Raw genomic sequence first — 10,098 nt, forward strand, 5'->3', positions numbered from 1 at the left:
ACTCTCAACCAGGTAACTTCCCAGACCGGGATTCGAACCCAGGCCACCTGGTTTAGCAGCCAGACACACTGACCTTTACTCCACAGGTGTGGACTTGTAGGTTTATTAGTTCATGATTAGTCTATATACTCAACTTTCATACATTGCCAATAAGTCATCTGCAATTAGCTCACAATTTGTACTCTCCCCCCATTCACACAATAATCCCCAGAATTTAAAGGTAGCTGCACAAATTTTGTGTTTAATGTAATTTTCGTCCCCTCCTGATTCCCATCTCCCACATTTTCTCTCTCATAGGTTGACAGGTCTGATGTTACACTTTGCAATTGTGAAAAATGACTATGATGTTTTAAGAGAAAGTAAAAAACATCTTTTAATTCCCTTGATTTTCAAAGCTATTTTCGGTATAATTTACATCATTACATGAAAAATGATGAAATTATACAGAAAGTAGCTGTGAAAATTAAGGGAATTAAGTGATCATGCTTTTCTTTCTCCTGTAATATCTGTTTAGATGCACATGCAGTGAAACCTCTCATTTACAGACATCAAAGGGACATAACAATCTGTCCACATCTGAGAGGTGTCCTTTATTGGGAGGGAGAGTCCCCAATCTAACAGTAAATTTATAATATGCATTATTTACGTATCTCTTCACACTTTAAATGAAATGTATTACTGTAGTTTAATTTTAAATACAGTCTATTGTACTACAGAAAATTCTTTGCAACTTTGAACTACAGTAGATAAGACTGAAATACGAAAATACAGTACTGGGACATGCAATTTTATTCTAGAACTACAGTTATGCAGTACTGTAATTTACAGTTTTCATCTTAACCTTTACATTCAGGTGCCATGTCTCTCGAAACAGAACAATTGATTGAAGTGAAGAGAATAACCCTACTGTACTAACCCTATCACATGGCAAATACAATTTCAGGATTGCAAAAACCTTGGACCCATCAAACAGGTTAAATTTTATGACTTTGTTTATCCACCCACTTCCAGCTAATAAGAGGTAGCCAGCTGGGCTAGTGGTAGCCTACGAGACCCTTATTGTCAGCTATCATGTTAAGGAATTTATGTACAGTTCTCAAAACTAAATTTTCCATTTTTGTAACACATTAGGTCTTGAAATCCAAGTTCTGTCAGCAGTCAGGAGGTAAAGCAAGCTTTAGGACTGTGAAACAGCTGTCCGTGTCAGTGTCAGAGTGTCCATAAACGAGAGTTAAATTTATCATTATTTCTACATTATTTCAGTTGAGACATAAAAATCTGTCCATATATGAGGAGTGTCCGTGTCTTGGAGGTGTCCATAAGGAGAGGTTTCACAGTAGCAGATTTTGGTGGCACAGCAACAATATACAACCGAACACTTGGTCACACTATACTTTTCTGTTTCCTCATCAAAAAAATACATACAGTAAAACCTCGTTTTAACATTTCCATTGTTTATGGAATGATTTCAACAGCAAAAAAAAAAAAAAAAAACTAGAAAAACAATGTACAAGTATTTATTCCCATTTAGAGAAAAATCTCACTTCAAAGGAATATATTTGAATTAAGTTTAATGAATTTGAAAATACATAACATTTTAGCAAAATTCCTAACCTATTCAAGGATTTGTGATGCATTTCACTATAAGGTATGATTACACCAGTACAGCAGTTCATTTCAATTGATTTAAAATGAACTTGTAAAAGTTTCCACAATTTGCTAATAGTAAATTTAATGGGCATTAATAATGAACTCTGCCCTACTTTATATCAAGTGAAAACTGCATTCGAGGGAAAAAAATTGATCCTATGATAGACATTCATTAAAAAGAGGTTTTACTGTAAGTGAAATGTTTGTTATAACAATATTCTCTGATCAAGAGAATCTGTATCTATAGTCCATCCATCAAATCTGTGGAGCACCAGTCACAAAACAAGCCTGCTACACAATTGGTGCCATAGCTGTTTGGTTCAGTGAATAGTCAGGAAGGTCGTGTGCAAGAGGAACACAACATGTAATGTGGACTGTCACCTGCTAGGGAAAGGGAAAGGAATAGGCTCCACCCTCCCCTGAGTGACACATTATACATCAGTTTACTCTACAGAATCCAAGACAGATTAAAATAAGAACAATCAACTTCAGTTTTCCTTTTCAGTGGGACACAATGCATGTAAGACAAGCCATAATTGCCCACTTTTTTACTATTTCATATGTAATATAAAGAGAGAATACTATGTTGCTTTATAAAGTCCATTTCGAGAATTATGTCCCTGAATCCAAATACAATAATTTTTCCCAAGCTATTTTCGGAATTTTCTCTGTGCAGTGAAATAAATAAAACAGAAATGTGTCTCTAAATAATGGGTTCTGAAACTGGCAAAAGGTGCATCAGTATTAGTATTATCATCACAATCCTGTCTTTTTCCATTCATACAGATCTGATAAAGGTCTGCACAGGCCAGAATTTGAAGTCCAGCCCAGACTGGTCCATTTACCTCTCAGTCCAAATCTGACCCAAGCCCAGATTGTTTTTTAATTTATTACTAACACTTGTCTGAAACTTCAAAGCATCTAAATACAGCCAACTCCAGTTATAGTGAACCTCTGCAGACCAGCATATTTCATTCACTATATCCGAGGTTCACTAAAACCAAAGTGTCTGTTTTTATACTACTGACATTGCTTAACATGCAATATTATTGTTCATTTGGGTCAGGCCACTTTCAGTATCAGTACTAATGTTCTCTTTATCTTCCAACTTGAACACTTTACACTTCAACATCCTGACGTTCACAGTTAGAAACTTGAATCTAATCTGGTCATGTAGGTAGTAGGCACTGATTGATTTTGCACCTCTTCCAGTAGAGGTATGCTACTATATACACAGCCTTGGGATTTCCCCAGGTTCACTTTTACAAAGATGCAGGAGGAAGGGTTGAGGACCATTATACTGTAATCCTTCTTGTATTTACCCTTTGGTCATCACTCTACTCCCTTTTACAAAAGAAAACACTTTATCTTCCTATTCTTCTAATAACCTCTTTTAAAGGAGTCAGAACTAATCCTTCCTTTCTCCCTCATTGCATACACTATTCTCTTTAACATGTTTCAAACTGTCCAGGAAGCTGAACAAATCATTTGTCTTTCAATGCACTTAAGGAGTAGAAGGTTTTAGATTTTGTTCTGAACATATTCTTGGAATTTATAGGACAAAGGGTTTCCTAAATTACCATTTTGGTCATTTTAAAATTACATTTCTCGGGAAAGTTCTAGTTTTATGTTCACTATAACCGAAGCAAGGGTTAACTGTAAACGGAAATATTAATGTACTTTTTAATGTCTGAGGGTTGGAATCAACGATTTAGGTTCACTATAGCCGAATGTTCACTATAACCAAGTTCACTATATCCAGAGTTGACTGTAATCCCAATGAAGACTAAAATTAAGAGATTTATAGGGTGCTATTCATAGACATTTCGCTAGCCTGCACTACGAGTGTGCTAAACTAGCCCCAGCTATCAATTGATTACTTGTACAGGATTCATATCATATCACTAACACTGGTTTATGAATACAAAAAATGTTAGTTTGCTGATCATCCACCAGAAGCCCGTGTTAAGAATGTGTATGAATATGGTCCTTAGTGTTTACCCAACTTATTTATGCCATAGTGCAGTTGGGATAATAATAACCTTAAGCAAGCACAACAGGCCACAAGGCACAAAAATTAACTAGCCCAGCCATTTTCAACCAGTGTACCACAATAAAATGAAAATAGTAAAGATTACTGTAGCAAAGAATTGGAAAAGTAAAAATGAAAATAGTAAAAACGTGAGTCCACTAGAGTCAACTTTCAACAAACCCAGCACAAGTCAACATTCAGCACATATTCTCTCTAAAACCTTCAAAATTCTCCCTTGATTGGAAACCACTGGTTTAGATTATATGAGTGTGCCACGGGATTTTAAATTACACTTTAGTGTCTCGCATGTTGAAAAACACTTGGCTGGCCTAAAGTTTGTAAATTTCCACCATTCTAACAAACCTTTTATGTTCACTGAACACCTATAGCATATTGAGTGGATCTTTGATCCCACTACACACCATACACATGAGAAAAAACTACTTAAATTATCAAATATAACCTGAAATTGTAGTACACCACTCTAGAGACATGTGATCATGTGAAAGCTGTAAACACACCCAGTCCACCTATCCTAAATATCTTCATTTCTTATATACCTGACAGATCATTTTCACAGTGACATAACCCAGTAGTAACACCATCTTGCCAAACATAACCTATCACTGATCCTCGACTTTACAAAAATTCGCTTTCTGTCTATTCACCTGCCAAAAAGTGAATATACAAGGCATACCAAAGCCTGAACAAACCAACCCTAATCTGTCACTGATTGCTTATTTTTCTTTCCAGATATCAGCAGTACACCAGCCCCAATTAGAAGCCATCTGCTGGATATACTCTCAACTAAAACTAACAGGACTGACATAAGTATGTATAGTAGAACCTCGATTATCCATCACACTATTAACCGATTGCTGGATTAACCATCTTTCTCTCACTTTTTTTGCTGCAGAAGTACATGAAGTATTGCACATTGTAATAGCACGTTATTTTTTTTAGAGAAGGTTATTACAAGCCTTTTCCTTTACACAGTATGGTCTATTGTTCGAATTGTCATACTGTATAACTTACTTACTTACAAATGGCTTTTAAAGAATCTGAAGGTTCATTGCCGCCCTCACATAAGCCCGCCATCAGTCCCTATCCTGTGCAAGATTAATCCAGTCTCTATCATCATATCCCACCTCCCTCAAATCCATTTTAATATTATCCTCTTATCTACGTCTCGGCCTCCCCAAAGGTCTTTTTCCCTCCGGTCTCCCAACTAACAATCTATATGCATTTCTGGATTTAATGTTCCTAATTATGTCAGGTGAAGAATACAATGCGTGCAGTTCTGCGTTGTGTAACTTTCTCCATTCTCCTGTAACTTCATCCCTCTTAGCCCCAAATATTTTCCTAAGCACCTTATTCTCAAACACCCTTAACCTATGTTCCTCTCTCAGAGTGAGAGTCCAAGTTTCACAACCATACAGAACTGGTAATATAACTGTTTTATAAATTCTAACTTTCAGATTTTTTGACAGCAGACTAGATGATAAAAGCTTCTCAACCGAATAATAACACGCATTTCCCATATTTATTCTGCATTTAATTTCCTCCCGAGTGTCATTTATATTTGTTACTGTTGCTCCAAGATATTTGAATTTTTTCACCCCTTCGAAGGATAAATCTCCAATTTTTTTATTTCCATTTCGTACAATATTCTGGTCACGAGACATAATCATATACTTTGTCTTTTCGGGATTTACTTCCAAACCGATCGCTTTACTTGCTTCAAGTAAAATTTCCGTGTTTTCCCTAATCATTTGTGGATTTTCTCCTAACATATTCACGTCATCCGCATAGACAAGAAGCTGATGTAACCCATTCAATTCCAAACCCTGCCTGTTATCCTGAACTTTCCTAATGGCATATTCTAGAGCGAAGTTAAAAAGTAAAGGTGATAGTGCATCTCCCTGCTTTAGCCCGCAATGAATTGGAATAGCATCAGATAGAAACTGACCTATACGGACTCTGCTGTATGTTTCACTGAGACACATATTAATTAATCGAACTAATTTCTTGGGAATACCAAATTCAATAAGAATATCATATAATACTTCCCTCTTAACCGAGTCATATGCCTTTTTGAAATCTATGAATAACTGATGTACTGTACCCTTATACTCCCATTTTTTCTCCATTATCTGTCAAATACAAAAAATCTGATCAATAGTCGATCTATTACACCTAAAACCACACTGATGATCCCCAATAATTTCATCTACGTACGGAGTTAATCTTCTCAAAAGAATATTGGATAAAATTTTGTACGACGTCAACAAAAGTGATATTCCTCGAAAGTTACCACAGTTGGTTTTGTCCCCCTTCTTAAAAATAGGTACAATTATGGACTCCTTCCATTGTTCTGGTACAATTTCCTTTTCCCAAATAGCAAGTACAAGTTTATAAATTTTGCTATGTAATGCACTTCCACCCTCTTGTATTAATTCTGCTGGAATTTGATTTATGTGCCAGAGAATCAGTCCTATTCTGAGGCTTGTTGTAGGGATTCGTAACAAGCTGTTTTTTACGGTTATGGGTTATTAGCCCTTCGCCCAACCCCTAAGCTGGAGGACCACCCCTTATCGGCTGTCCACAACTGCTTATTCAATATATTCGTAGCTACCCTCCATATCTGGAGGCCGTCTCCTCTATCCACAACCTGAGGATGCGCCATGCCGTGGTGATAGGGACCCACAATACATGGACTGTATAACTTCTATATGAAATATTTTCTACAGGTATCAAACGAACAAAAAGTGTAAATATTTGAGTGGTTCGGGGAAAGCTAAAGCGTGGCTCATCTCGCATCAGAATACGAGATTGGAGTGTGGAAAGTACGTAACTCTACAACACGAGACCTACAATAGTGATATCTTTCTACTGACAGCCATTACAAGGAATTTCCTTGCCCATCGTTGATAACCAGACGAATTAGTGAACTTCTGATCCACTATCTAGCATATTAAACACAACAGTGGCAAAACCACAAAGGGAATTACAAAAGTGTAAATATTATTCACTAAATTTACGATAATCTTTTATCATACAGATTATCTGATTTTTTTCGATTAACCATTCAGTCCACCCCCTTCATTACCACGGATAATAGAGGTTCTACTGTATGTGAAAATTATTTGAGTGGAATTATGTAAATGTAGTGTATTAAACATGTAGCCTACTTAATTTGTGAAATTATTTCATCTCTCAGTTTATGACGAGTTAAAATATGCAATGAAAATCAGATATAGGCCTATGTTGTGCATTGTAAGATCAAAGATTCAATACGTATTGTTTTAAATATGTAGGAACTTAGTCTTTATTATGATTTTATACTTCAAAAGAGGTAAAATTTATGATATTCTGTCTTAGGAACTCCCGAAGTATATGTCTGAGCCATCTAGATAGACATCCAGAGGGGGAACATGTGCAAGTGAAGGGCGATGACTTCTCCTCCTCAGGAAGGCTTTGGAACACATACAGGTTATTTCAAATATTTTCATGGCATTTGATGCATGAGAGCCTGAGTAACTCTCAGATTGTCTTACTGCTTTTCAAAGCCTAGCTATGAAGACTAGATTCACTACCATGCAATACAAAAGTCACTTTCCAAATGAGAAACACAATATTTTTAAAACAACAGATAGGACCATGACAGACAGGACCACAACAAGGATGACATGGATCACATTGAGGACCACCCCATGAACCACGACAAGTACCAACGTCCATATAGTGGTGCTCATTGTGATGCCTATCGTTCTTCTGGTCCTTATCATGATCCCTATCATGGTTCTTGTCTTGATTCTTGTTGTGGTACTTATCATTGACCTTAGCAGGATCCTTGTCATGTCCTTATTGTGGTGCTTGTCTTTGACCTTGTCATGCTACTCAACATGATCTTTGTCATGACTTGTCTTTGTCTTGTCATTATCATTATTCTTGTTTTTGTCAGGGTCCTTATGATTTTTGTTGTGCTTGTTATGGGCATTGTCATCGACCTCATGTCCCTTATCATGGTTCTTGTTTTTGTCATGGTCCTGGTCTTTGTTGTGGCACTTAAGATCTTTGTTGTGGTCCTTATCATGATTATCGTCATGTTCTTATTGTGGAGCTTGTTGTTGACCTTGTCATGGTCCTTATCATGATCTTTGTCATGGTGCTTGTCATAATTCTTGTCTTTTCCATGGTTCTTATCCTGATCTTTCTCTTGGTACTTGTGATCCTTGTTGTCTTTGTCATGGTCATTACCGTGGTTCTTGTTATGATTCTAGTTGATTTTATGATAGTCCTTATCATGATCTTTGTTGTGGTGCTTGTTTTGAACCCCATCATGGTCCTTATCGTGGTCCTTGTTGTCTTTGTCTTGGTCCTTATCGTGATTTTTGTCATGGTGCTTCTTGATCCTGCCATGGTCCTCATTATGGTTTTTTGTTGTCTTTGCCATGGTCCTAATTGTGATCTTTGTCGTGGTCCTTGTTATGATTCTTGGCTTTATCATGGTCCCTATCATGATCTTTGTTGTGGTACATGTTATGAACTTTGTCATGGTCCTTATCGTGGTCTTTGTTATGACCCTTATCGTGATCTTTGTCATGGTGCTTATTGATCTTGCTGCCACTGTCCTTATTGTCCTTGTTCTTGTTGTGGTCTGTATCATTGACCTTATCATGGTCCTTGTCTTTGTTATGGTCCTTATCGTGATCTTTTTCATGGTACTTGTCATGGTCGATGTTATGATACTTATGTGCTTGTCATGGTCTTTGTTTTCTTTATCGTGATCCTTACTGTCTTTGCCACCATTCTTATCGTGGCCATTGTTGTGGTCATGATGCTTGTCGTGATCCTCATTGTAGTCCTTGTCATGGTGCTTATTGTGGTCATAGTCCTTGTCATGATCCATGTCACAGTCCTTGTGATCTTGTCTTTGTCATGGTCCTACATTTATCATGCCAAAATATTGTTTTCCTCCTTTAGCAAATGACTTGTGTCACAAAGTACCTTTTATACTTTCAGCAAAGATAAAAGAACATGCACATAAACAGAGACCTATAGCCTACTAGAATTTCAGAACTAATAACATTTTGCACTGGCATGCACTTTGGTGTAGGGCTATGACAAGAGTGAAAGTTGGATGAAAACACATGCATGACCAGACATCTTCCTGCATGGCTATGTCTATACCACTATCCTCCAGGATAGTTTGGTTATGACGAACAGTTTCTTCAGATCTTACTTTCTTTGTACTTCTTCAATTAAGAATACATTTCTCGCCTAGTTTCGTCTCTCACTGTCTTGTTAAGCATTCTTAAGTGACGAAAGATAGGTCACACAAAGCAGTCAATTCTTTGATAGTTATGAACACAATTTTTCATCAGAAGTAGACTTTTGAGTATTCCACCATGTCATTAAGAAACTTCAGTGTCTTGTATTTTAAATGTAATCAATTATTGTGAATCTGGGAAATTTCACACTTCACTTTTGTAGCAGAAGTGATAATATACAGTACCATATGTTTTTAAAAAATATGTTATGGACTGACAAAATGCCTGTAAAAGTATACAATTCTTATAATTTTTCCGAGTTCTGCCCGAGAAATCCTTTTAACATAGCCCATTCCTCTGCAGACCTCCATCTTCTGTATCAGAAACCTCATGCCATATGACCTCTGCTTTTTTTTTTATTGGTGTCAATTTTTCTATTCCATAGAGATAATAAAAACTTTTATTAGAATCAGTGCAAGTAAAAATAATTCTTCCATAAATAATCATTTCTTGACATCTTTGTTTTCGCTGCTTATAGGGAGCCAAATTCACTCAGTGTGTCACGAAATTAGATGAGATTAGACACTCATATTGTTAGAGAATTAATAGGGAAATCCAAATAAACCAAACTGTACTTCAGTGTAGAGAGACAAATGTTTCCGATAAGCACAGTCCAAACAATGAGTCATCACTGGGGATGTTTTTTTTTTTTTTTTTTTGGTATTTATGAAATATGCAAAATGTTTGAAAACAATCTCACAAAGGTAATCTAGAAAAAGAATAAGATCTAACCGTGAAATCTAATGATTTCTATGAAATAGTCTCATTGTCACATTAGCACTTGAAAACTTTTTTTTTATGAAATACTCTCGAAAACGAACAATGCTTTCAAATAAAATAAAATTAATTTGGCAGCCTTCTGAAGCTTTGTATCAGTTGTAATCTGATCTTACATCTTTGCAGAGTCTGAAGAGTTTGCATACTGGTTCTAATCTACAAGCACTTTGAATCAGACAAAGACCACAACATTTTTGTTTCAAAATGTCTTCGAGTGCTGTAGTTTTCCAATGTTAACCAATGATTGCAAGTATACTTTTTAAGAAAGAAATTTGTTTAATTTCATGTTCATAATATTGAAAGTAT

At 36.2% G+C, this 10,098-nt stretch overlaps 1 protein-coding gene across 1 annotated transcript in view; it reads left to right on the top strand.

Moving 5' to 3' along the window:
- LOC138714648 (uncharacterized) overlaps positions 1–7,683 on the top strand; it is a 39,662-nt gene extending 31,979 nt beyond the window's left edge. The window contains exons 11-12 of the mRNA XM_069846704.1: positions 4,436–4,513; positions 7,064–7,683. The gene's annotated coding sequence lies outside the window, so the exon portion shown is untranslated. The remainder of the gene's footprint in view (positions 1–4,435; positions 4,514–7,063) is intronic.
- The last annotated feature ends 2,415 nt before the right edge of the window (positions 7,684–10,098 follow it).

This window comes from Periplaneta americana, chromosome 2 (genome assembly GCF_040183065.1).
Source record: "Periplaneta americana isolate PAMFEO1 chromosome 2, P.americana_PAMFEO1_priV1, whole genome shotgun sequence".
NCBI lineage: Eukaryota > Metazoa > Arthropoda > Insecta > Blattodea > Blattidae > Periplaneta > Periplaneta americana.